At 45.3% G+C, this 27,743-nt stretch overlaps 1 protein-coding gene and 1 long non-coding RNA gene across 4 annotated transcripts in view; one reads left to right on the forward strand and one right to left on the reverse strand.

The window, feature by feature from the left end:
- The first annotated feature begins 13,262 nt into the window (after positions 1 to 13,262).
- The window catches only part of ZDHHC7 (zinc finger DHHC-type palmitoyltransferase 7), a 34,292-nt gene continuing 19,811 nt past the window's right edge, over positions 13,263 to 27,743 (forward strand). For 2 of the 3 annotated variants that reach the window (XM_054048834.1, XM_054048836.1), the window contains exons 1-2: positions 13,263 to 13,462; positions 24,196 to 24,277. The gene's annotated coding sequence lies outside the window, so the exon portion shown is untranslated. Of the gene's footprint in view, positions 13,463 to 19,834; positions 19,976 to 24,195; positions 24,278 to 27,743 lie in introns of those variants that run through there. The other variant, XM_054048835.1, reaches the window with a different exon arrangement.
- Positions 14,278 to 27,726, reverse strand: LOC128848728 (uncharacterized). Its single transcript, XR_008447103.1, has 3 exons — positions 26,791 to 27,726; positions 18,358 to 18,408; positions 14,278 to 15,313 (listed from the first exon to the last, which is right to left on the reverse strand). It is a non-coding gene; the product is annotated as an uncharacterized LOC128848728 (long non-coding RNA).

The following is a 27,743-nucleotide window of genomic DNA, read 5'->3' on the forward strand; positions in this document are numbered from 1 at the left end:
GGGGGGGATTCTGCACCTGCTTGCAGTTTTAGGAGGGCAATGCCCCTCTTGTGCCCCACAAACTATGCCCATGATTCTTGATTATTATTTTTTGGCACGTTTCCTATCTGCTTATGCCAAATCCTTACTTGAGCAAATGCAAGGAGTTATGGAATACTTGGCACATGTGAACAGGATTATGGTATAGGCCATTTTAGGCTATATCACTTACAAGATTTGTACTCAAGGGTATTGGTGCTTGATGGTCACTAATGTATAGTATATCTATGGTGCAGATAATGCATGATATTAATATGGTCTATATTTATATGCTAGCCAACATATATTACTCAACAGGAGCAGACTGGGACTGAAGTGGAGCCCCAAGATGTATTGAAGATGCCAGAGCTGAGTATGAACTCCTGTGTTGTGTTGGAGTTCATTTTGGGACTTTGTGGATTGCTTTGAACTAGTTATGATAACAAACCAGCCCCCAGCAGTGGTGGTCTTGGTAATAAGAGAGCCTCTAGTGGAGTTTTCAAGGAACCTGAGGGGGAACTGAGGCAGGGTTGCTGCAGGACCAAACTAGGTCACAATAGAACCCTGTTACCTTTCTTATAAACCTGGAAATGCTTTCAGTCACTACTAGTTCCGTATATTTTACCTGGTCTATTGTATCTCTGATCTTTGAGCAGAGATAGGCAGAAGAGGCCATGCTTTGTTATTTGTCTTATAAAGTCTCAGCAGCTGGATTTTTGACTTTGGAAAACCCAAGTCAGTGGTGGTTGGGACGTGGATTCCATTTGATTGAAGCCAACGATGTTCAACAGGGTTCAAATGACAGATTCCAGTTTGGGCTTAGCTCTCTAGCTCCATTTTCAGGATGGACACCAGCAATGTCCTTCAAGACAACTCTTTTAGGAATGATAGCTCAAGCTAAGGCTGCTGTTTTGATTCTTTTCTAACCGGTAAGACTCAACTCTCTAAACAAACTAAACGTCTCGTATCCATGAAAAATTTCTCTGCAACATGGAACATTTAACATATCTGAAGGGTCTAGCTCCCCCTTCTTTTTTTCTGGATTATTTTCTTTTCTTAAATAACTATAATCATTTTTGAGGGGAGGTGGGGTGAAATTACTGCTGGTAAAGAGTGCTTGCCTATTGATGTTCTGGAAAGGTGGGCAGAGCCTATCTAAAATTAAAGGCCTGCCTCCTCACCTGAGGGAGGGACCACAGAAGCAGATACAACTAATTTCTTGGGACAGCAAATGGAAGGAAAAAAAAACAGAGATGGGAGTGAGGGTCAGAACCAGGGCACCGGATGGGGACACTAAGCAGAAAACCCCACACGGCACCCACTGCTCTATGAAGGAGTCAGTAGATGCCAGATTGAGGTTCTCTGTTGTACTAATCTGAAGATAAACAGAGAGCTGCTCCACCAACATGCTTAAACCTTAACCTGAAAAGGGCCTTTAATACTTGTTTAATCTCCATTGCCCATTTAGTCCTTCATGAAATTGATAACTTATACTTACATGGCTTCCATAACCATAGTATCTGTACCTCACAATCTTTAATATACTAATCCACCTGCTTATGAGATAGGATAGTGCCATTATCCCTATGACTGTAAGAAGCTAAATGACTTTTGTTTAGATCACAGGCAAAAGTCTGTGGAGGAACAGAGACTTGAGCCCATATCTCACAAGTCATAGGTTAATGCTGTAACCACTGGACCAACCTTTCTGCCACTGGTGAGAGTAACAAAGGTGCCAGTGGTGCTGGCCCTGTGATGTGGACAACTGTCCAGTGGGCGCTGGGCTGAGACTACTAGATCAGTTCACATGGGATATGATAACAGAATTAGGTGTTTAAAGCTGTTATTTCTTACACTGATTTTACAGCAGTGTGACTCCATTGGCTTCAGTAGAATGACTCCTGTTTCTACATCTGTGTAAGTAAGAACAGAATCAGGCCCGTCCTATCTTTCTTCACTAAACTTTCCCTTCTAAAAAATGAATGCAGCCACCCTTATCCGTATAAACATTGGGCAGGGTCTCAGCCCATGAAGGTATCACAGCCCAATGAACGTTGATCTGCTACTGCCATAGGACTTTAAGACCCCACTGCAGAAGGTGTGAGAGAGGGATTGCCGATTCTTATTGCGATTAGAAAACTAGACAAATACTTAACACAACTTGCCCAGAAAAAGATCAGACTCTTAGTCACTGTTGAGATGGGGTCATAATTGGCAGCCTAGGAACAAAAAGCTCTCTGAGGCAAATCGTCAGTGGTGCCAAACTCACATTTCTAACAGAGGTAGGGGGAGATAATAGCTCTGATACCCCTTTCCACTTCCCTTAATCCTGGAGCTGTGGGGGCCAAAGTGGCCTCTGGCATAGCTTAGACCAGCCCTTAGGTTGCAGTTACCAGTGTGGGTCTGTTAATTGTTGTCATGGGCAGGGCCGGCTCTACCTTTTTTGCCGCCCCAAGTAGCAAAGGGGGGGAAGCTGCCGCCGTCATGCCGCCGCCGAGGGAACTGCCGGAGGAGCTGCCACCGAAAGCTGCCACAGTGTTGCCCTAAGACCGCCCGGGAAGCCGCCCTTTCCCATTTGCCGCCCCAGGCGCATGCTTGCTAGGCTGGTGCCTAGAGCCAGTCCTGGACATGGGGCCACTTTACATCAGTTAGGCTGTTTCCCAAGAGCTGTAGGGCAGGGCTAGTTTCTTCTCCCTCTGCCTCCCACATGAAATATCCCCATCACAAAGTGGCCCCCTGGGCCTGGAGGCATGTTGGAATGCTCTGGAGGAGTGTGGGAAGGGCCACAGCCAGGATGAAGCTGCAATTCTTCATCCCTTCAAAGCCCCAGAGGGCCTCTCACAGCAGGGAGCACATGTTAAAGTCATTCTCAAGACATCTTGTCTGTGACAAAGCCCTGGCTGGGATGATTTAGTTGTGGTTGGTCGTGCTTTGAGCAGGGGTTTGGACTTGATGACTTCCTGAGGTCTCTTCCAACCCTAATCTTCTATAATTCTATGATCAGGCACCCACCCCCCCACCCCGGTCCTGAATCGGAGAACCACTATTTCCCCTCTGTCAACATGTAAGCTCCTGCAAGCAGCCAAGCAGGGATGAATGATCTCTTATTTCCAAATAAGTGAGCCTGGGAGTTTTGTTTGACCTTTTTGCTACAGAGTAGCAAATAAGGCAAAGCACAGTACCCAATATATCGTCACTAATGAGAAGTGATTGCCACCTGCGAGGTCTTCTTTATTAGGGCCTGCTCCTGCTCAAGTCACTGATTGTCCTGCCATCCTCTTCACTAAGAGCTCCAGCAAGCCCTGACTCTGGCGCCCTTACAAATGGGAGTCTGTCTGTTCTGGAAGATGTGCATGGAACAGATCAAATCAAAGGTGAAAGGACAGGAACTAAAGAGTAGTAAGAACAATTGAGTGTAAATGTGGGTTTAGAGCCTTTGCTAGTGTAAACTTCATTGCACCACGACTCCCTTCTGACAACAAAAATTACTACACAACCCCAGGAGGGGGGACTGAAGCCTGAGCCCACATGACCCCCACTGCCTGGGGTGGGGGGGAACGACAAAGCCTGAGCCCCACCACTCCAGGCAGGGGGGCCAAAGCTGAAGCCCAAGGGTTTTGGCCCCAGGCAGGGGGCCTGTAACCTGAGCCCCGCTGCCCAGGACTGAAGCCCTCGAGCTTCTGCTTTGGCCCCCAAGTCTAAGCTAGTCCTGGCAACCCTATTTGGAGAACCACTGGCATAGCTCCATTAACAACAACTAAGCTGTACTGACTTGACTTTGAACCATACACTTGACATATGATGATGATATGTGGCGAGAGGGCAGCAGCACAAAGGTTGTTTTCTCACCTTCAGACTTGGTTAAAAAGAGAGTCTCTTCCAGAAAGTCAGGCAATGAAATGATTCATGATTGTACCTTTCTGATATCCTGTATCAGGGCAGCCACGATTCACTACAGAAAAAAAAACCCTATAACTGAGAGCACTATGAATAACAGCTCTGATTATTTTTGTTCGTAGTTATGCACAAATCAATAGTAACCAGAAAAACATACATTCTGCTGTAACATACATTCTGGACTTCACAAACATATATAATTAAACTCTCAGTTATATTGAATTTCCACAGATATAAAGGTCTAAGAAATAAGGTCATGTTCCCTTAAAATGTTAATACAAACTTATTACCATTTGTCAAACCATTGATCCCTTTATATAAATTCAACACTGTTCACTGATTTCCAGTTTCTAACAATTGCTCTTTTGTCACCATCACTACCGTAGGCCTGAATGCTTCACAAGTCTCATTGATCCCTGAAATGCTCTCTGTATCCCTTATACCCAAAAGTGTTGATTTCTATTAACTATCATATGCATGTATCAATACATCATAAAGATAGACACCAACCCTTGCTACTATATTTAGACGTGCTGGAAACTGACAACAGAAAGAATTGAACTGTTCTGCTTTATGCAGTGATGTTGGATATGTTTCTGGATTTCTTAGGTTGCTTGTTCCAGGAACTGAAGACATTGTTTCTGAATGATTTAATTATCAATATGGTATCACATGAAAATCAGTTCCAACTAACAAGACTTGTCAGAGAATATAATCAAAGTCATGACACCACTGTTACTGCTTATAAAGAGGCAGAAGAATGGTATGTACACAAAGCCCAGCGCACCAGGCACCAGTTCCAAGAAAAAAGATTGTGCAACACGCACTTTTATTACCACAGATGCTTCATTCTGAATTTGTGTGTTGCTATTTAAATATTAAATACTGTAACCTATCCCACTTGTGCCTGCAAGTTTTGTGAGTACATGAGATGTGGATTCTTAATGTTAGGTATCTAACTGCCTAACTTACACACCCAAACAGCTCTCATTAAAGTCCATGGAAAGACCTTCATTAACCTTGGGGGAGGGATAGCTCAGTGGTTTGAGCATGGGCCTGCTAAATCCAGGGTTGTGAGTTCAATCCTTGAGAGAGCCACTTAGAGATCTTGGGTAAAATCAGTACTTGGTCCTGCTAGTGAAGGCAGGGGGCTGGACTCGACTCAATGACCTTTCAGAGTTCCTTCCAGCTCTATGAGATAGGTATATTTCCATAAGTGAAATTCATTGGGCAGAGCCTGAAGTGTCTCCACACTCAGGTCCATGTCTTCCGCCTCCAAGCCCTGCAGAGACTCCTTTATGGTGCAGGTAGTCTGGCGTGGAGAGTAGGGGCACGTGCCTTCCTGCGCCACTTCCAAGGGCTCTGATATGACCAGCAGCTCCTTTATCTCGATCCGAGAGGTCTTCCGCGAGACCTCTCCGATCTGCTGGTCTTCTACCAGGACCTCCTCCGGACCTGGAAACTATTCTCAGTGACCAGGTCCGTGGCGGCCACCGAGGGGGCTGATCTCCTCATGGAGCCTCTGCTACACAATCCCCAGCTCCGTGTGCAGGTGGCGGAGTTCCCCGCAGTGCGCCAGAGGTTGGGCCTGGTGGAAATCACCAGAGTCAGAGACCTCCTGGATTACAACCGGGGAGACTGGCTGGATCCCCTGATGCTCGCTTGGCGTATGGGGCTCTCCAGGCCTTGTACTCCCCACCGCGTACTTCAGGAGGTGGGGGCTGCTTTGCTGCCTGCTGCTCGGGCCTATCTCGACTGGGTCCTGCACGAGGGTGAGCACCACCCACCCTGCACCCCGGGCCCTCTGGACCTTTTCATCGGGCCCCAGCCTCGTGGACCCAACCGCCCCCCCGCCCCTTCTCCGTGAGCCGGCTGCACAATCTGCAGCCGGTCCACTTCCAAACCGCGCAAGGAAACACGCTCGTGCTCCATACCCTTCACTTCCTCATCCTCATGTCCCGCCTCGACACAAAGTTTAATGCTTTTAATTAGGTACCTTCTGCATGTCCATTCTGCGTGAGAGAGAGGGTACAGGGGTCTCTGTGGGGAACTGTGACCCTCCGCCACATGAAGCGGGCCGGGCGTCTTGTTATTCTTTCTGCCTTGTCCCTCAGGCTGCTGTCGGGCATAGGGGCACCAGTTTAATAATACTGCATAGGGCCCCATAAATCCTAAGGATGGCCCTGGGGGTGCCAAAAAGTGGTGTCCTGGCTCGCCAGGGAGGAGCCGGCTTCCGGAGGCACCGGAGAGTCACAGTGTCGGCTTGCAGCGGCGGCGAGCCCCAGCCATGGAGGAGCTGGTGCAGCGCAGGGGGGCAGGAGCCTTGCAAAGGCGGCGGCACCACTAGCAGGGAGCAGCTGCGCCCCAGCCCCTCCTGCCCAGGCTGTGGCCTGGCACCCCCCCAGGGGGCTCCTGCAGGCTGCAGCAAATGCATGCAGGCAGAGGCCCCCATGTGCCCCCCCGGCTCCTCCCTCGCCACGCTCGGGCTCTGCGGCACCTGGGCATGTGAGCTGCCGCCGGCGTGCGGAGCCCTGAGCCTGCTCTGGGAGGGGCAGCGGCGGCAGCAGCTCACACTCCCGGGAGCCGCAGAGCCTGAGCGAGGTGAGAGGGGAGCCGGGGGGGAGTGCACGGGGGCCTCTGCCCACATGCATCTGCTGCAGGAGCCCCCAGAAGACAGTTCCTCCCTGCCGAGCTGCAGCAGCGGCCCAAGCCCAGCAAAGCCAGTGAGTGGACTCGGGGTGGGGGCTGCTGGGGTGGGGAGGGCTCACGGGGGGGGGGGGGGCTCTGCACCCTCCAGGGGAATTCAGGGGGCAGGGAGGGGGGAACCTGATCTGGGGAGCAGCCCCTGGGCATGGCTGGCCCCTGGGGTCTATAAAGGCTCATTGGGATTTGCCCCTCAATGAACTGATGTTATGGGGGGTGGGAGGGGACGCAAGGTGGAAGTTTCGCCTAGGGTGCAATATCTTGGGTGCGGGGAGGGACGGGGAGACGCTGATTGGCAGGGCTGCCGGTGGGCAGTAGGTGCTGGGAGCAGGGGAAGGGGAGAGCTCCTGTGGGGCTGCTGATGTATTACTGTGGCTCTTTGGCAATGTACATTGGTAAATTCTGGCTCCTTCTCAGGCTCAGGTTGGCCACCCATGCTCTAGACCTTTCCTGTGTACTAAATACTCAACATATGTGGCAATATTTGCTGAGCCCAAAGTGGAAATGGCCCAATTAAAAAGGAAAACTGGAAAGGGCATTCTCTACAAATAATTAGGAGATGGGACTAGCCGTTTGACACTGCATCCAAACCATGTGACTGGCCCCATAGCTATAACGGGCTGATCCAAACACTCCTTTACTTTGAGAAAGTTCAGATCTGGAATAGAACTTCACACCTCAACTGCTAGCAGAGCACCTCACCCTCCCTGATTGAACTAACCTCGTTATCTCCATACTTTGATTTATACTTGCCTCTGGAGATTGCCATTACTTGCATCTGAAGAAGTGAGGTTCTTACCCATGAAAGCTTATGCTCCCAATACTTCTGTTAGTCTCAAAGGTGCCACAGGACCCTCTGTTGCTTTTTACAGATTCAGACTAACATGGCTACCCCTCTGATATAAGGCAGTATAAGCACTTATATACTGATAACTGTATCCACAGTCAGTAGTATTTTTTGCCACTTCAACTATACCAGTATAGTGAAAGGAGCAAAACTTTCTAGTGTCGATAAGCAGAGACGTTGCTTTATGCTGTTTCTTTCAATGTCCCACTAGATGGCATTCATGCAACAAGCAAAAATCACGCACTGCAAAAAAAGTACCTGTGATTTTTTTTCAAAGTTTGTCATCGTTCAGCTGTTTACACTTTTGTTTTAAATGATTGGATATGCAAAATGCCAGTTTCCCCCTTCTGAATCTTATTTATAAAGGATAGTCTGTAAGCGTCTGCCATAATAACAAATGGAAAATAATGAAATACCGTAATAAAATGGTGTGCAGGACTTCAATAAAAATCCCTTTAGAAAGACTGAAATCAAATCATCGTCTGTACTGAATTTTTATCTAGATATTGCAGGCATATGCTGGTTTGTTATAGGGTTGCACACCAGTACTAGGCTACTGGCACTGGGATTATTTGGGGGAAGATGGAAAATGCGCACTTTTTTTTTTTATAGTGTTGGCTGATGAAGTGATGGGGTTTAAAAAATGCAGGCTGGTACATCCTCTGTTGCAGAGATCCACCGGGCCAAGGCATGATTCGAACAGGTATTAGGAACAGGAAAGCAGTGCTGCCAGCTAGCACCATCTGGTGGCTTGTTCTTGCTCCTTCTAATAGTAACTGCTAATAAACTGAATGGTCGGACCATCGTCCGAACCCTCAGACCAGGCCCTTTGGGAGTGTGGGTGCGGGTTATCACATTAGCAGTACCCGTATTGTAAGAGTGTTTCCTTTAGTCCCATATTCCCATGTTACCACTTTGATCGTCCCAGGGTGCCAGCCTCCATCCAGCTTGTTATATTTTCAAACAAGCACCATCCTGCTTTCTCCCCTGCTGCTCCTTATGCTTCGGAGGAGCTCCCCATAAATAGGGTTACCATTCGTCCGGATTTACCCGGACATGTCCTCCTTTTGTGTGCTAAAAATAGCGTCCGGGGGGAATTTGTAAAGCACTCACAATGTCCGGGATTTCCCCCTCCCCCGGCAGAGCGAGCGGCTGGGAGGGCTGCAGGAAAGTCCCGGGCTGGACTCCGGAGCAGCTTCCTCCTCCCACCCCCCCCTCCCTGCATTCTGAGCCGGCCGGCAGCTCCTCCTCCTGCAGCCCGCTCCGGCAGCCCGCTCCGGCAGGGCCAGGGACCGGGTTTTGTGTTGTGCTGGGGAGCTCAGCCATGTGTCCGGCTGGCACAGAGCCCAACACCCTGTTCTGAGCAGCAGGGTAAGGGGGGGCAGGAGAAGGGACAGGGAGGTTCTGGAGGGGGCAGTCAAGAAACGGGGGGGGGCTTTTGGAGGCGAGTGGAGAAAGTTTTGAGCAGTCAGGGTACAGGTAGGGGGTAGGGTCCTGGGGGGCAGTTGGGGGGGGGGGTCTTAGGAGGGGGCAGTTAGGGGCCAAGGAACAGGGAGTCTTAGGTAGGGGGTGGGGTTCTGGAGGGCAGTTAGGAGCAGGGGTCCCAGGAGGGGGCAGTCAGGGGACAAGGAGTGGGGTGGGGGGCTGAGGGTTCTGGGGGGGAGCTGTCAGGGGGCAGGAGTGGGGAGAGGGATCGGAGCAGTCAGGGGACAGGGAGCAGAGGGGTTTAGATGGGTTGGGAGTTCTGGGGGGGCTGTCAGGGGGTGGGGAGTGGTTGGATGGGGCGTGGGAGTCCCAGGGGTCTGTCTGGGGGTGGGGGTGTGGATAAGGGTTGGGGCAGTCAGGGGACAAGCAGGGAGGCTTAGATAGGGAGTGGAGTCCTGGGGGGCAGTTAGGGGCAGGGGTCCCAGGAGGGGGCAGTCAGGGGACAAGGAACGGGGGGAGGGTTGGGGGTTCTGGGGGGGCGGGAAGTGGGAGGGGCAGGGGCGGGGCTAGGGCGGGGCTCCTCCCGTCCTCTTTTTTGCTTGTTGAAATATGGTAACCCTACCCATAAACATCCACAAAACTAGCCTGCTTTATCCTTCCTCACATCCCTCCTTGAATCTCTCCTTTGCCAGGAGGCCTACAAAAATCTTGATAACGGTTGGGCTGCTGGTGTGTTGAGACCACTGCCATTCAGACCAATATTGTCTCATTGTTTCCTTGTTCTCCCCCGGTTTGTCTGTCTGAAATTACTTGTCTCTCGTCTTATATTTAGATTATAAGATTTTGGGGGCAGGGGCTGTCTCTTCTCTCTCCCCCCCCCCACACACACAGTGTTTGTACAGCACCTAGCATGGGGGAGGGTACAAGTCTGTAGACTAGAGCTCTTAGGCACTATGATAATACAAATAATAATGTTTTGGGGCCTTCAGGTGTAAAGAAAATGTGAGGCACATAGGCCTGCATATAAAAATTGAACACCTAAATAGTGTGTGTTTTTAAGGAGAAAAAGACTTTACTCTGACCACCCAGATTCAAAAAATGTGTGTCAAAAAATGCTGTTCAAAGTCTGCTGCTTAGTATTGAAATATAAAGGGGGAAGTTAAAAGCATCTGTCCTTAAAAGAGGAACTGTCCCTCTCTGTGCATGGCTGAATGCATGTATGATCAGCATCTTCACAGGATTTCCAAATTTTGCTACCTTTAGGATGGTTGAGATAATGCCTTGGGACTGACCCATGACCTCAAATGTCTCAAACTACCTCGGATCTACTGACCAGGTATATTTTTGGATCTATGGACTTTCTTATCCCAAATTTACTGGAGCAGGAAGGTTCTTCCTTTGTATAAAGGTGACCTAATCAGTCCCCATTTGATGATGCCAATTGTCACAGTTGTTAACTGCACTTCTGAACCCTCCTGGGCAATTCAAGTACACCCCTTTCAGGTCTTGGGCCTCAAGCTGTCACCTCCCTTTTAGGATGGAATCACATGATTCTTCCACTCTGACCATGCCTTGGGCTGCAGAGCAGTCCCCTGTGATCAGCTGTGATGACCTCACCAGGTCTGATTTATGTTCAGCACCAGCAGTCTTCCTGTCTTGAAGAGCAATGATGTTGGTATTCAGCAACCAGGGCCGGCTCTGGCTTTTTTGCCGCCCCAAGCAAAAAAAAAAACAACCCCCCCCCCCAAAACTTGCAGCGTGGACGGAGCCAGGGTGCAGGGGGACTCCCTGTGCTGGTGCCCCGGCTAGCGGGGGAGAGAGCGGGGGGAGAGAGAGAAGGGGGCAGCCAGGGCTTCCGTGGGGCGCTGTCAGCGGCCCCAACCGCCGAGCCGCCTGCCGGGAGGGCTCCGCGTCGCAGTCGGCTGAGAGGGAAGGATGCGGCTGCCCTACTGGGCTTGCTGCAGGGCGCTCCCTTCCTCTGCACCACCGCCCCCTACAGGGCGGCCGGAGCGGAACAAAACAAAACAAACAAACAAACAAACAAACAAAAAGCGGCCGTGCCGCCCTAGGATTGGGCCGAATGCCGCCTCGTACAATCCGACGCCCCAAGCACCAGCTTGCTCGGCTGGTGCCTGGAGCCGGCCCTCTCAGGAACCAAGCAGTCTTCTTAAAGCAATGTTTTATTTATTTTGGAACAAAAGCATTTAAGAGAAAACAGATCTTAAAAAATAAGCCAGTCTCTACTCATGCCTGCTTTTCCTTAAGCCTTACCGTTCCCTAGATCTGGGAAAGCCCAGCTTTTTCAGACTCCTTCTCCAGAGCCTCTGACTATATCAGGAAGTCTCCTTGGACCGTTCTTGACAATTGACACCCCACCCACACATGTTTTTTTAAACTGTTTATAGTCTTTCATCTTAGTTCCCAGAACTGGCAGAACAGCTGTGTCACTTTGGCCTGGAGCATGGAAGGATGCCATTGTCCTGTCACTGCTTCCCTGGTATTAGCTGAGAAGTTGCTTTTCAATAGCTATTGTGTTATTTTACTGCTTGTTTTCCCCATAGCCCCCTATAAAGCTAGGTCAATATGCTGATATACAACAACTTCACTTCACTGGCCAGGTCACATACAGTGTTTTCATAAAATTATCACATCTCCACATTGTTGGATTGTTACAGAGCATCTCCTCATCTGTCACACCAGCAACCTCAGAAGTGGAGTGACACATTCCGATTTGCCTAGAACAGAGGTCGGCAACATTCGGCACGCGGCTCGCCAGGGTAAGCACCCTAGCGGTCCGGACCAGTTTATTTACCTGCTGATGCGGCAGGTTCGGCCGATCGCGGCCCCCACTCACCGCGGTTCGCCGTCCAGGGCCAACGGGGGCGGCGGGAAGCAGCGCGGGCGAGGGATGTGCTGGCTGCGGCTTCCCGCCGCCCTCATTGGCCTGGGACGGCGAACCGCGGCCAGTGGGGGCCGCGCTCGGCTGAACCTGCCACGTCAGCAGGTAAATAAACTGGCCCGGCCCGCTAGGGTGCTTACCCTGGCGAACTGCGTGCCAAACGTTGCCGACCCCTGGCCTAGAAGCTCCTGAGAGAAGTTCCAAAAGGAGGAGCTAGCCAATACACTATCATCAAAAAGCTGAAGGAAAGGAAGAAGCCTTACTGTTGGCTTGCTTTTCCCCCTGCACTAGCTGCTGCTGCTGCAACTGTCAGTTGCTGGTCTCCGGTTATGCAATGCCGCCATGCCGGACAAATCAGTCTGTGCTTCCTACACTGTTCCCACTGGCCACTGAGGAATAGGAGTCCAGCAACAGGCAATATCTACGATTTGACAGCTACAAGCAAGTAACTTTAACCAGCTAGCATGTTAGTTGATGCTAAACATCAGCAACATTAAGACCACCAGTTCATCTTTTCAACCCTGTACCAGCTTCCTGAAGCTGAATGAAAGCACAGTGGTTGTGACAACCATCCTGCATAAATATCAACCGGTTTGATTGGGTTCTGTTTTCCATTCTGTCTTAGTAGAGGGACTCATCTATCTCAGCATTTTGCGCTTGATTTTAACTCCAGCAGCTGCCTTGTAGTGTGAATGGGTGTGAGTGCTTGTGGCTAGAACCCACAGAATGTATTTGAGAATGGTACCTATAGATTAATACCTCAAATAGCTAACTGAGTCCTAATTTAAACAGCCTTTCTCTCTAAAAGATCACACATAAGCGTTGCATGTTAATCCTGAGAAATAATGTTTTCACTTAAATTTATTATTTGACCATTTAACAAGCTGTATGACCTTGTATTGTATTGGAATGTTTCATTGTAACGCTGTGATGGAAGAGGAAAAATAGCTGATAAAGCAATAGGCAATAATCTATTAGAGTTGGCATCAGAGGGGTGGTCTGACATTCCCTTCAGCAGGGGAATGATGTGGCTGGAACTGAACTAGGTCCATTGGCATTTAGATTGATAATGCTCTGTTACTTTTGGGGGTGGGAGAAAAGAGACGGCAGTAACATTGGCAGGGGTTGCAGGAGCGGGGTATCCAGCACAACTCCTACCCCATGCCGTGAGTGCAGGGGAGAGGCACAGGGGCAGGGCACTGCCCAGAGCTCTTGATAAGCTAGAGCGGCTCAAGCATTTGTACTTAGAGCCAGCTGCTTAGACTGGGCAGCTGGGGCGCATGCGCAATGCCTAACTCTCGCCTATCGCGGCCGCAGGAGGCGTACACACGCCGCTTCCCAGCCAGGCAGGGGGCGCACGCGCACTTCCGAGACGCTGCTGGAAACCGGCCGCATTACGCATGCGTCTTCCCGTGAGCGCCGCGCGGCCGAGGCGCAGGCGCAATGCGGGGAATCTCGCTTCCGGCGCGGGGCCGCGCCGCCCTCTCGCCTCGTTTCCGGGATTCGCTGATCCTGTTGCTCAGCTCCGCGCTGTCGCTGCCCGCAGAGCCAGGGGCGCCCGCCGGGATGGGCTCGGCCCTGGCGCGTGCCGCCCCGCGCCAGCAGGACCGGGGGGCCGGGCTCCGCGCTGCTCTCTGAGCCGCCGGGGGCCCGGCGCTGAGGGCCCGGCTGCGGTAAGTGCGGGGCCGGGGCGGTACCGCGCCCCGGGGCCTCCCCCACGGACCCTCCCGGCTTCCGTCCTGCCCACCTAGAGTCCCTCCCCCCGCCTTGCTCTGCCCCCCAGCTCAGCCTCCTGCCCCCCCGCCTTGCTCTGCGCCTCCCTCTTCTCGCCCGTCTGCCCCCGTCTTGTTCCGCTCCCTCGCCATCCGCCCCGCCTGCCCCCAACCCCCAGTCGTGGTTCCTTCTCCCGCTGCCCCCCCTTATCCCGCTCCCTCAGCCCCTCCCCTTATCCCCTCCCTGCTGTGCTGTGCCCCCCTTTACTCCGCTCCTCAACCCCTCCCTCTTTGCTCTGCTCCCCCAGCCCCTCCCCTTATCCCCTCCCTGCTGTGCTGTGCTCTGCCCCCCTTTACTCCGCTCCTCAACCCCTCCCTCTTTGCTCTGCTCCCCCAGCCCCTCCCCTTATCCCCTCCCCTTATCCCCTCCCTGCTGTGCTGTGCCCCCTTTACTCCGCTCCCCAACACCTCCCTCTTTGCTCTGCTCCCCCAGCCCCTCCCCTTATCCCCTCCCCTTATCCCCTCCCTGCTGTGCTGTGCCCCCCTTTACTCCGCTCCCCAACACCTCCCTCTTTGCTCTGCTCCCCCAGCCCCTCCCCTTATCCCCTCCCTGCTGTGCTGTGCTCTGCCCCCCTTTACTCTGCTCCTCAACCCCTCCCTCTTTGCTCTGCTCCCCCATCCCCTCCCTGCTGTGCTGTGCTCTGCCCCCCTTTACTCTGCTCCTCAACCCCTCCCTCTTGTTTCCTCCCTGCTGTGCTCTGCCCCCCAATCCTTCCTCTTGTTCCCTCCCTGGTGTGCTCTACCCCCCCTTTGCTCTGCTCCCTCAACCACCCCTCGTGTCTCCTGCTTTCCCCAATCCCCATTCTTGGTTCCTTCTCCCCCGGTCCCCCTTGTTCTGCTGCCCCAACCCCTTCTCTTGTCCTTTCCCTGCTGTGCTCTGCCTCCACCTTACTCTGCTGCCCCAACCCTATCTGCCCCTGCCTTGCTGTCCTCCCTGTGTCGTCTCCTTATCTTGCCTTCTGTTCCTGCTCCCCCACTCTGGCACCCCCATCTCTCCCTGCTCTTTCTTTTCCTCACTTGCTTTTGGTCTCCGTTCTGGGGGATTCTCAGCTTGCCCCCACAACACAAGTTTCTCCTCCTCTGGAGTCCTCTTCCCTGGTCGCTGGCCAGGGCTCTCCTATTGCTTCCCTTGTTGTGGGGGGAGGCTGGGATGTGCCTTGGCACTAGGCCCTCTCCCTCCCCATGGCCCAGCCCAGGGCAGTGTCTGCATCTCATTTGTTCAGAGGGTCAGACTGGGAGGGAGCTGAGTTTAATCAATAAAACATCAGACATAACCAACTTTTCCTTCCACCCCCACATCCATTCCCAACATCCCATTATTGGTAACTACAATGAACAGAGTGTGAATGTGTGTGTGTCAGAGCTGGGATTTGCTACTCTCTTTGGCTGGTTGAGTCTGCTGGATAAAATCAATTCTCAGTTTCTGCAGCCATTGAATAAGAAATTGGTTTCTGAGACTTTTAATCTCATGCTGGTGCTGCAGTCTAAATTGAAAAATAAAAGGACTTGAAGTAAACAGTGCTAGCATCACAGTGAATAAAAATGGCAACTTACTTCCCCTCAGCTTACTTACGTTGTAAGTAATAGAGATCTGAAACCTCTCTTAAGCAATGCACTAGTGCTGAAGTAGGTGAAGAAGTTGTTGGTGCACCACACATTCTAGTCTACAGTTTCTCAAACTTGTCTGGGCAATGCTTACTGGTAGTCCACAGAGATCTAGCTTCTGAAATGGAGCTGCCTCTTTGTTTCCGTCTGGGAGGAACAGAACACATAAAAAGGAGAGATTAAATTAAGAGCATGCAAATAAAGACATAATTCAAGTGGAAGTGAGGTATCCACAATAAAATCATAACGTGAGCTACACTATGAAGTTGGATAACCCCTGGGGTAGGATACACTGTACTATGGTATCTAGACACCAAGTCATGGTGACTTCACTCTTCTGTGGTTTGCTGGAGATATGAATGTATAAGCATATGCCCTGATCCTGCAAATGCTTACGCGCGTGCTTCAAGCACATAAGTAGTCCAATGGACTTCAATGGGATTACTTATGTGCATTCATAACAGGCTTAGAAGATCTTCTGAAATATTGACTCAGTCAGGGGATGCTGTATCTAATTTGTCAGAGTTGTAGAAAAACACTGGGACCTAGTGACTCATGACTAGATAAAATGGATGTAAAATCCCTTCAGACTAGAGTTCAGAAGCTGACAACCCTTTGTATTGAAGTAGCGCATGTCAAATCATCTTACAGTTCTGTCTCTATAACTTGCTTGCTTTGACTTTGATTTCAAATACTTTGTGCTGTGTGTATCTGAATAAAATAGTTCTTACCTGTGTTTTATGACGGCATTAACTGGGTTACTCCCAAGGGGAATAAATTAATAGTCTAACACAGCAATTTAGAAATTGAGATACTGGTGAAGCATGGAAAAGAACTAGCAGATTTTGCATGTGTGGCATGCTCAGAAGACAAAATGGTTGATGTTTTTAAATAATAATAATAATACTTGTCACGCTGTTTTAGATTAATACTGAAAATGAATAACTTGACAGGCTTGTGAAAATAGTTCAGCTTTGATCTGTGTTGACTTGTTGAGTCCTGAAAGGAAAGATTACTTCTGGGGCACATTAATTGACAGAAAAATGTGTTGCAAAGTACAGTCAGTAAATATGGCAAACCACATTCAAATGATGGTAAGGATTTAGCTTAAATTGATAAATTTGGAAGTGATAGAGCAGATACATTAAAACTTGTAATTTAGGATCTTAACACATCAACTCATTAATAGCAAGTAGGAAATTTTTCCTGGCCATTGCTGCAGAACTTGCCCTTTTTAAAAAGGCAGTAGCTTTCTAGCCCACTGGAATGTGAACAGGTCTGCCTGAATCTGAAAAAATAGAGATCTGAACCATCTAAGGCCCAAATTCTACCACCAGTGCACAGCCCAGAGATGTAGTCTGTGTGGTGTTCTTCTCTATCTGGCTGCTCTGTCCTTTCTAATGTAACTCAACTACTTGAACCTCTACTATTTAGTGGATCTATGCAGAGGTAAATCTGCTACCGCTTCCGCCAAATCCCTGCTGTGATTGAGGTCCTATGGAGGGAGTTTTTTGCATGGGTTTTCCAACTCCAGCTGTGGAAGAGTGGACTGAAATTTTGCTAGCAATGTGAACTGCCTATTCGTTTCGGTGGGTTATCAATTCTGGGGCCTGTTTCTCAACTGCCTTACACCTTGGCTAATTTTTACCTGTGTAAAGTGCTACTAAATCAGAAAGGTAGCATATTACACCCACTTTCAGCTTACTTTACACAGGTGTAAAATTGCTATAAAAGGTGCAAGGTAGTGGAGAATTGGGCCCTGTGTCTTAAACCTAGGCTGCTATAAGTGTGGAACTTCAGGAGTTTCAGCCAACCCAAATCCTGTGTTGACTTTGAGCACAGGCAGTGAGTAGGTCAGAGCTTCTGGTTAATGCCTATTCGAGGATTTGACAATGGCAAATCTAAATTCTGAAAAGATGTTGGGGGTAGATGGACTCAATGAAACAATATTTTTAGCATGATAATAAATTAATGTATCTCAGTGATAGCAATGTAACTTGAATGTATCTTTATAGAGATGCATTCTCAATACTTGTTTTTATGCAGGGTATCTCAGCTGTAGTTTATGTAATGAGGGGTGACAACCTTGTGAACGTCTAATGGTAATCTTACAAAAAATGTTTTAATAGAAAAAATTCCAGATAGCTGTGTTAGTAAATAATACGCTTCCTTGGTAGTGAATTGTATTGTTTAGTATTCTTTATAAGGATGGACTGTTTTAGATTCAGAAGCAGGAGAAAGAACATAGTGGTTAGAAGAATACTGCTGTCAGCAGATTTTTGTCATTTCTAAATATAAAATATTTTCATTAGTAATACATTATGTCCTTTTCTCCATTGTACTGATAACTACAACACAGCCACATTTTACTCTTTCTTGTGAGGTGGTGGAAACATCTTCAAGGTTTAAAAAAAAAAAAAAAAAAAAAAGTTAAAGGCCTAATCCTGTGATGTCCTGAGCTCCCTCAACTTTCATTGACTTCAGTAGGAGTTGAGGGGTTTTGTGCCCTTCTTTGCTGAGCTGATAACAGTTTTTAACAATAATTTGTTTAGTACTTACTTTATGTACATGAAGACGCATTCCCTGCTCCAAATAAGTTAGTCTAATAAGACAAGGCAAATGCAGTACACCAGGAAAACAGCTTAGTGAAGAAAATATTTATAAGGAGGAAGGAGAGATTGCCTGAAGTGGTTTAAGGTGGGAATAAGAGGAGACTGGGTAAGCCAAAGGGATCTAGGCCCTGATCCACAAAGGTATTTAGGCTCATAACGTCTAATGAAATCAGTGGAAGTTAGGAACCTAAATACTTTTGTGAATCTGGGCCTAAGAGAGCATTGGGAGGAAAAGTGGAGTAGGGAGACAGAAGCAGAGAGAGAAACGAATGTTAGATTTTTATAGGACTCTGCCGTGGGAAGAGGATAAAGAGGTGGCATGTGGGGGAATGGATGATGTGATCAGAGCGCGGGGAAATGAAAGATGTCTATAAGTGGCATTTGGACAGACTGGAAAAGTTGTGAGAGGCCAGAAAGGAAGAGGTTACAGTAATCAGTGCTTCAGGGAATGGTTAGGCTGGATGATATTCAGGAGAAGGAAGTTGACAGGTACTTGGGCAGGGCTTTGGATACGGAACGAGAGGAGGGAAAGGTAGGAGATGAGATGTTCATAGATTTGAAATCACATCTTAAACTTACCACGGCATCTGCAGACCTGTGAAAAACTCAACTTTGGACTCCATGTTTCACCTGTATGTGTATTAATAGAAGCACACAATGAATTTTCTTTTTGTTGGGTAAGAGGAAGAGAAACTGACTTTAGCTGTCTGGGGCAGGGAGACTGTCAGGACTTCCTGATTCTTAAGCTATCCCTGCATACTCTGTGCCACCTTTGCATTTCCTCTGTTTTGTCCAGGCCAGCGCCTACCTGAATCTTTGGTATATGTGAAAGCAGAGTAGGGGCTACCCTAACTTCCACCTGTCATAACTCCTGGGTTGCTTTTACTATTTGTTTTGAGGCTGGATTTTGTGGTATGGGTGGCAGTGTACTCAGAAATCCCACATCCCTGCCTGCCAGAGCCAGTTTAATACAGTTCAGGGTGCAGTGGAAGATGTATCTTACGGCTTGTCTACATGATGCCTTAGTGCGCATCCGGAGGCGTGTAAATTCTAATGCACACCAGCATGTCATGCATGTCAGCAGGGCCCACACAGCCCAGTTAGTGCAATAAAAGTTCCCTGGTGTATATTAATGTAGTACTGTTTTGAAATGAGACTACATTAACATGCAATAGGGAATTTTTAATACATGCAAGCAGAGTCCACATGGGGCAGTTAATGCGTGACACACTAGTGTGCATTAGAATTTAAACCTTTGCTTGTGCACCATGTAGACAAGTCCTCTGTCAAGGATTTAACAGACTCACTGAACCATTTCAGGGACAAGCTATGCAGAGATTTACATAAACTTAAAGCTAATTTTGTATTGTAAAGTTACCAAGTTTGTTGCTGATAGGTGATATTTATAAATACCAAGGAAATGCTATATGATTTGATGATTCTAGCTTCATTTTGCTTAATTGTTTGTTCAGAATTCTTGATGGAATGTCTTAGTGGCATTTGTAGGGGGTTACCAACATAGAGGCATGTACAGTCATGTGATGAAGCTTTCATTGATCTTGGCACAGCTGAAGTAGCCATTTTTTTAAGCAGCGATGTTTAACTATGTTGCTTTTTGGAAGGTTGGGGGGTGAGGAAGCATTTCCTTTTTAAAGGTAAAAGAGGAAGCTTCCAATATTTCTTTCTTAAATGCATGTACCTGCTGTAGAATGAAATAATACAAAGTGGTGATAAGCAGAGACAGGCATAATAAAGGACATTAGAATAGTTCTCTAGATTGTACCATGTAAATATATACTCCTACCAAAATTCACCTCTTGATCTCAGAGATGAGCCTTTACATAAGGGTCACATGGGGAGGGGAGAGAGAATCCTTTTTGAAATTCAGTTGCAGAAAACCACGTTATTCTGTTACTGCCTAGGCTGTTACAGTGTGACCTTGAATATTGGATACCTGGAGTAAATAATAGGTGAGTCATGTGCTGAACAGTAGCTAGAGCCAGCCAGAGCTGTCTTCTTTTAACAAAGGGTCTTTCCTGGATCTTAGCGGTATAATGAAAAGTGACTTCTTATTCTACTAAAGTAGACACCGATTCTCTTTTAGTAACTTAACCTTTGTGCACAGAGAGATTTTATGTGATGCCTTAGCTTTGTCTGACAGCTTGAGGATCAGGATTACATGTGTACCATTGTGAAGGTGAGTTTTATCAATGTCAGACAGTTGCGATCTGCTGTCCATACCTCCCATGGAATTGTATGCAGTGTCATGTTCCTTCAGGTGTGAATTACTGCAGCATTTTAAACTTTGACCTTTCAAAGGCAATCTGTTGCTTTCAGTTAGCTAGAAGTCTGTTGCACCAACCCTGTGCTTTGTAGGTAACTTTGTCTTAAGACTCGGGTGGCTTTAAGTAAATCACATTTAAGCTTTAGAAATTGACCTGTCAGAGTCTTACTGTTGTATTCTAATACTGCATGCCCTGGCTTCTCTGCAGAGATCTATTGGTGGAGTTGTTAGCACCAACTATTAAGTAGAAATGTTGAAATAGAGGTTTTTCATTTGCAGCGCCACAATTCCAGCATGAATTTTATTTAAAATAAAAACTGTTCACTGTGTAACATAAAAGGAAACCTAAAACAGAAAGTATCAGAGGGGTAGCTGTGTTAGTCTGAATCTGTAAAAAGCAACAGAAGGTCCTGTGGCACCTTTGAGACTAACAGAAGTACTGGGAGCATAAGCTTTTCGTGGGTAAGAACCTCACTTCTTCAGATGCAAGTCACCTAAAACAGAAAATATACTTTGATTGCTGAAGTATTTTTAATCTTATTTGTATATTGAGGTTTTTTTCCTGTTGTTGTAAGATACCAGTGAGGGGACTTTCCAGAACGATGCTATTTCTTATAAAAAAGATGGTCTTCCCTGCTGTAGTTGGTCGTAAATCATGCTTTTTTTTAAACTTTTTTTTTATTTTTTTACTTTAGTGAATAACACATTCACAGGTTGGGACATACTAGTTATCCCCTTTCCTTTTCCAAAAAACCCTTTCTACTCTTATTGGAAGAAAGAGGACTACGTTGATGCAGTATCTGATATTAAATAGTGCTGCAGTCTTGCAGATGCAGTGTGTGAGGGAGTAAAGGAGTTTGCCATTAACTGTTTGTATGTAAGGAAATTGGGGACCTGGCTCAGTGCTGTGGGAAAAGCTTAAGATTTTTAAGTAGTTGCAATAGTCATTTGTGTAATACATTTTTTTGTGATTATTAATTTTAAATGTTATTACATTGTGGCATAATCTGCAGTAATGTTGATAAAGTAGCTTTTATTTTGTAATCTCTGTCTGAGCAGCCTGGTAGTCATTTGTCTTAATGTCATAGTTATTCCAGTAATATGTCTGCAATTTGGGTTTACAGCATTTCACTAAACAAGGGACACAAATTATAGGATAGATGGTATATTCCAAGGGAAAATCTCAGTTGTGCTAAGATTGATAACTAAATTGGAATCAGGTTTCATAGAACACCAGGGTTGGAAGGGACCTCAGGAGGTCATCTAGTCCAACCCCTTGTTCAAAGCAGGACCAATCCCCAAACAGATTTTTGCCCCAGTTCCCTAAATGGCCCCCTCAAGGATTGAACTCATAACCCTGTGTTTAGCAGGCCAATGCTCAAACCACTGAGCTAACTCCCCCCCATTAATTTTGATTAATCATTTGTGCAAACGGTTATCATAAATGGAACATACTGTGCAACTGTTATTTTCTGACACAAGATAAAGATTTTGAGGATTTTGGAGAAAAAAATTGTTGATTGGACTAATGCTTAGTTTTAGTTTAAAGCAGAATACTTAATTTCTTGAACTGTGTACTTAGAATGTGTGAAGAGCATTGGCGGACTGAAAATCACACATTGTGACAAACACATTGGGGTAAACAAATCTGTAGTCCTGGGCAAAGCTGCGGACAACTCTAGAAGAACCCTTAGAACTTGTATCTTCTGTGGCGGGAAGCGGTGGCCAGCACATCCCTTGGCCCGCACCACTTCCCGCAGCCCCCATTGGCCTTGAGCGGCGAATTGCGGCCAGTGGCAGCCGCAATCGGCCGAACCAGAGGACACGGCAGGTAAACAAAACGGCCTGGCCTGCCAAGGTGCTTACCCAGGCCACATACCAAAGGTTGCTGATCCCTGATGTAAATGTTGATATAGCATTTTGACTTTTTAAATGTTTCACCCCCAAAGATTTGGGATGTGGCATCTTTTCACCAATGTCTATCTTTTTAGATTTCTGAAAAATGGAAGTTTAGATTGATAATGTGAGTAATCTTAAATGATCATGTGATTCACTTTACCAGCATTCTTCTTATCAATATCTACTTACATTTACATTGCAGTAAGCTAATGGTCACAGTAATAACTAGTTTGCAGTGGTGTAACAGTGTTGGTCTCAGGATATGAGTGCCACAAGGTAATTGTGGTAATATCTTTTCCCGGATCTGAAGAAGAGTTCTGTGTAGCTCAAAAGCTTATACCTTCCACCAACAGAAGTTGGTCCTGAAAGAGATATTACCTCACCTATCTTGTCTCTTTCACACCAATTAATACTTAGTAAATATAAATCGTGAGAATTAGTATAACAAATATAAAAAAAATAAGTATATAGGCAAAACAAAAAATCCAGAAATCCCATACAATTAAGCATCTGCTTAGCTTTCAGAGGAATACACAAACTTGTTAAGAAAGAGGGGTAGAAGTTGAAAGCTGTCACTTCTTGTTTCTCCTGGAAATCTAGTGGCTTGTGTTTTCATTTTTAATAATACAAGAAAATATTGATGAAAATATGAGAAATTCTATGTAATGTGTTACAAAAACTGGCTTAATAAGGAATGGCTGCTTTGGAACAGGGGCTAGTTTTACTGGAGTTCTTTCACTGAATATAGGTGGTGGTTTAACATTTGATAAATTGCGGAATAGGTAGAATATTTGTTACTACTTAGACTTATGAAGCTGAAGCGTCCAGATTAAATGGTATAACTGCTGTGTCAGGAAGCTTAAAATGGGTGCTGTGGACTAAATTGTTCAGAAATAAACTTAGTTGCTTGTCTAAACTTCTCAGATTTCTCTTGTCTGAACCCATACCGTAAGGATAAAGCAAAAATTAATTTAAGAATCCTTGTTACTATATTAATAACCTTTCATGGTAAGCTAAAGGTGTTTAATTACAAGCCATATGTATGGTAATTGGTACTTGCACCCAACAGAGCTGAGTTAAGGATGCTATAGATATTTTTACTCTGTCTCCTCACTGTTTTTATTGTATAGATTAACTATAAAAAGTAATATACTAATGCAGTGTATCTTAAACTGGACCACTGGTGATCTGCAGTGCACTGTTAGTTAATAGTAGCACATAGCTTCAAAAAGCACCTAATACAGTCCATTTTCTTTTAACTGTCTTGCAACATGTACATTTAAACTCAAATCAAGCAGTGAAACCATTGAGATTTTGATTGCAATATTGATTTTTTTGTCGAGCATATATTGAATATTAAGATGCATATTTACCAATGTGGCAAATTACCATAGTTAAGATAATTTCTTTTGTTATTTAAATTTTCATTGGCATAGATTTTTGCATTTACATCTCTACCCTGATATAACGCAATTCGATATAACATGAATTTGGATATAACGCGGTAAAGCAGCGCTCCGGGGTGGGCGGGGCTGCGCGGTCTGGCGGATCAAAACAAGTTCGATATAATGCGTTTTCACCTATAACGCGGTAAGATTTCTTGGCTCCCGAGGACAGCGTTATATCTGGGTAGAGGTGTATTAAACTGACTGCTTTGAATAAATAGGTTTGAATAATTTGTTTTATTTTCAGCTTAACCGTAAGGGGGGCATTGATCATTAGAGTAGGAAATAGTTCTAAACTTACAAAGTAACTTACCCTTTGATAACGTAAAATAGAGAACATGCTTGCCTTACCCAGCTGTTACCAAATGCCTTATTGAGAGCTCCCTAACACAAATGGCTTGACTATTACTCTGGAGGCTGAGGCCCTTTAACACACTATCTTATATTTTCACCAAACAAGAATAAAACTTGACTGATAAATGATGGAGGAATAGATCATGGTTAAAGTATGCGTATCTGGTCTGTCTAGAAAAATTGAAGAATTGCATAGCAGAACAGACTTCGCTAATTGTTTACTTCAGTTAGGTAATCAACACAGTTCCTGTTGTAGGGTTCTATATATTGATTCCATGACTGATCAGTCCTAAAATTACTTCATAATTGATATAGATTTGCATACTATACTTCTTACACTTCCAAAGTCCTTCAGTTGTAATAGATTATGCGTACTTAAAACTATTGCCCTGAAGCAACAGTGCAGTTCTATCCAGTTTTTGATTGTCTTTTCAGATTACATCAGATATGACCATGTGCATATTAGAAGCCTGAAGGAAGGGCATGATGTCAAAATAACACGCACAACATTTGTGAGGTATGTGGGTTTTTGTATTATGCTGAAACTTTCACCCAGGCTACATTTGTCTTTAATACAGTTGTTAAACATAAACAAACTACAGTAACTTGAAAATGAAAGGGTCTAAAGCTAAAGTAGTTAAAATATTAAAAGAATCAATTTCTAAAGTTCTCATTTGTCTTGAAGTATAATAGGCTGGGTGAACCGTTGGTTGGGGATGTTTTTGTATGTTTTTGTTTATGATGATTTGTTTGATTTTTTTATGCTGCTAAAGCCTGGCTCCGGCTGAAAGATCTTTATGGATTACTTCTCATTTTTGAGTCAACATGCTCGTTTACAAGCCCTTTTTTACTGACTTTTGCTACTTTAATTTGTGTGCAACAAGTTCCAAAAGCTGTTGCATCTCTAAGTCATTATGATGGGTAAACTTCCTGACATAACACATTATGTTGTTATCCTGTTGGCGTCCTATAGAGTTTGTTTTGCCTTCCGTTCTGTGTGTCATGTTGAGATTCAACCCCCAAATCTGAAAGCTTTGCTCCCTGCAAATTACATGTTACTTCCTTGTAATATATTCCGTTGTAAAGGTGCTTAAAAGGTGTATTTTCTTAAGTAATCCTTGTATAGTCTTCTTGCTTTCCAGGGAAGTCATTTTTGTTTTCTTAATTAACATAAATTCCAGTTATCGGTCATATAGTGTATTTAAAACTTCATATTACAGCTACAAAAGAGAGCTAAAAGCTTGATCCTGAGAAGCAATTCAGAGTCCTAGTGATGCTAGTGGGCATATGTGTACGGGGCTGCAGTATTAACTGTACAAAATTAAAAACATTTGTTTTTAATCTGGTTGCTCAAAGGTTAAGTCATTTGGAATTGTCACTGAATATTAAACACTAGAAAGAAATGCACCTTTCCTAACCAGGTTCATTTAATCGTGAATTATATGGGAGAAATAAAGTTTGTTTTCCCAAGACATTTTCTAGAATGCAACTATCTTTACTGTCATTTGTAACTAGGACCATTTTTAATGTATTGCATTCAAATGAGAGAGGACTTTTGTATAAAAGAGAATTTACTTGACCAATAGCTTCATGATTTACTGTTGCTATGATTTAAGAACATTTACTTTGATGGAATAAATTTAATTTAGCTAATCCAAATCATAGTTACAATATGTTAATAGTGTCTGTCCTGGGAAGGAGTGGGTCTTTGATTTAGCAATCTGACACTAGAGTCAGAGGGAGGGAGTAGATGGAACATTTTTAATTAGGATAGCTAAGAATTAGCAATAAAGTCTAGAAAAATGCTAAAAAAATTATGTAACTTTGTCTGATAGCTACCACAAGTGTGAGTCCGTCAGAAATTAATTGGTAAATGTAGGCATTGTAGATTATAATTTTGAATTAACAAAGCAGTAAATATACTCAAGGTTTTGAGGTATGACCTAAAGTACCGTAAATCCCAGTGGTCATATGGAGGCTACCATTAGCGCAGAAAAAATACTGGAGACATCTGCTCAGCTGTCACCAATCAATATAATGCTTTCAAGTTTCTCTCAGATATGGCCTTTACTAGTACAGAATCAATAGCAATTTTAGGACTGAGTGTACTTCTAGGATTGCATGCTATTCTTGGAACTTTGTGTTCAAACTGTAATCTGTCTCCTGTTTGTTGATAAAACTTTAATTCTACCATTCCACACTGCTAGTTATAGGTGGCTGGAAAAAATTCTGTTTTACAAGAACTTTCACGTTTTTGAACTTTGTTTTCATTCTGAATTAGCATGAAAACAAAACCTTTGGAAGGTTTTCACAAAACAGAGCTGTATCAAAACACCCCTTTTCAGATTGAAACGGTCAGGTTTTTTATATTTCTCTCCAGAAAGTCCACACTGGACCTGAGAAACCATCCTGTCAAATTTCGTCGGCAATATGACAACTCAGCAGGTTGTTGCTGTAGCTTGTTAGTTCATTGGAGACAACAGCTGTATTTAATGGGGGCTTTGCCATACTGGTCAGAATTGAAAAGCAGGAGGCCCCATTTTAATGCAAGGAGAAGAATGATGTTTGGCAAGTCAACAAGACAAAAATATAGCCCGTATAAAAACCTCATATTTACCATTAAGGCTGTGATGCAACCAACAACTCTGAGGAAGCGAAAGTTGGTTTGTCATCCATTTTTGCTTCATGGTGTGAAAATATTCTAGTCTACTAAGTACTATTTTGAAAGACAAAAACAGGGAATGTGAATAGCAGGGAGAACATCTGTCTGCAAGATTACATTGCTACTTAGAAAATTGCTGAGCATAATTCCTTAGAGGGGTTTTATTTGCCTATAGCTGTTTGTGTGACTTAGCAGGAAGGCCAAGGGCTGCTCATCTTACTGTGTGAACTGATCGGAATTACTGCTGCATGGCTTATAGCAATTTTTTCTTGGAAACATATACTGTGTAAAACGAAATCATCCCCTCCCCTGTTTTTTTCTTTTTACTAACACAGCTGCTAAAAGATTTTTACACCATAGAGTCATACCTGTTAGTGCAGCATTGCGCCTTTAGTTATACCAGTGCCATGTGCACGTAGACAAGCTCCAAGTCTGAATCTGTTCCTATGTCGACAATGATGCCTCAAGTATTGTCATCAGATGAAAACATTTCAGTCCTTCACGTTCTGGAGTAGCCCACACTCCCTGCGTAAATGATTTATCAGTACAGACTTAATCATTAATCTCTTTAAACTAAGAGCCCCTCCAAGGCACAAGCTAGAGGACCCGAAATAGCTTACCTGAACTAGGAAAAGGCAGAAAATGGTTTGAGGAAACTTTACAGGTCACTTCAATTTATTTTATTTCCCCTGGAATAACATTAAGTTTACATGGAATTTCAATACTGCAGTCTCCTCTCCTGTTTCAGAAACTTGGTGTATTTCAAGGCATCAAGAAGGAAGCAATAAACACACTGTTTTATTTGACTGTTTATGGTAAATGATTTTTCATTCTTAATGCTAACATTTCATAAGACATCAGGATATAAATGAGTATTAGGATTTGTTGTAGAATGTCACAATTTTAACTTTCTGGAATTGTGTAGATATGCGCTTTATTTTATTTAATTCTGTGAACAAGCAATGAAAACCTATTGGGTTCTAAGGTGTTACCCTCTGCTTAATAGATTGGCCTTTTCTGCAGAGTCTGCAGTCACTTCGTTATGACTAAAAAAAGTACTTGAAATGGTTTGCAGTTATGACTTTAAGTACGACACAAAATTGCAGGAGAACTTTGACTTTCCTGTGCTCCAGAGCAGGAGAATCTGATTACACCTGCTCATGCCATGAAGTTTCACTTATATTTTTGAAAGTTAACAACTGTCACTGCTGGGAAAGGAATGTGAAACTGACCAGACAAGCATAGTGTTTCTGGTATCAGAGCAAAAAGGATATTCATAGGAATTACCATTCTGGGCCAGAACAATGGTCTATTTAATCCA

The sequence above is a fragment of the Malaclemys terrapin genome, chromosome 14, assembly GCF_027887155.1.
Source record: "Malaclemys terrapin pileata isolate rMalTer1 chromosome 14, rMalTer1.hap1, whole genome shotgun sequence".
Lineage (NCBI taxonomy): Eukaryota > Metazoa > Chordata > Testudines > Emydidae > Malaclemys > Malaclemys terrapin.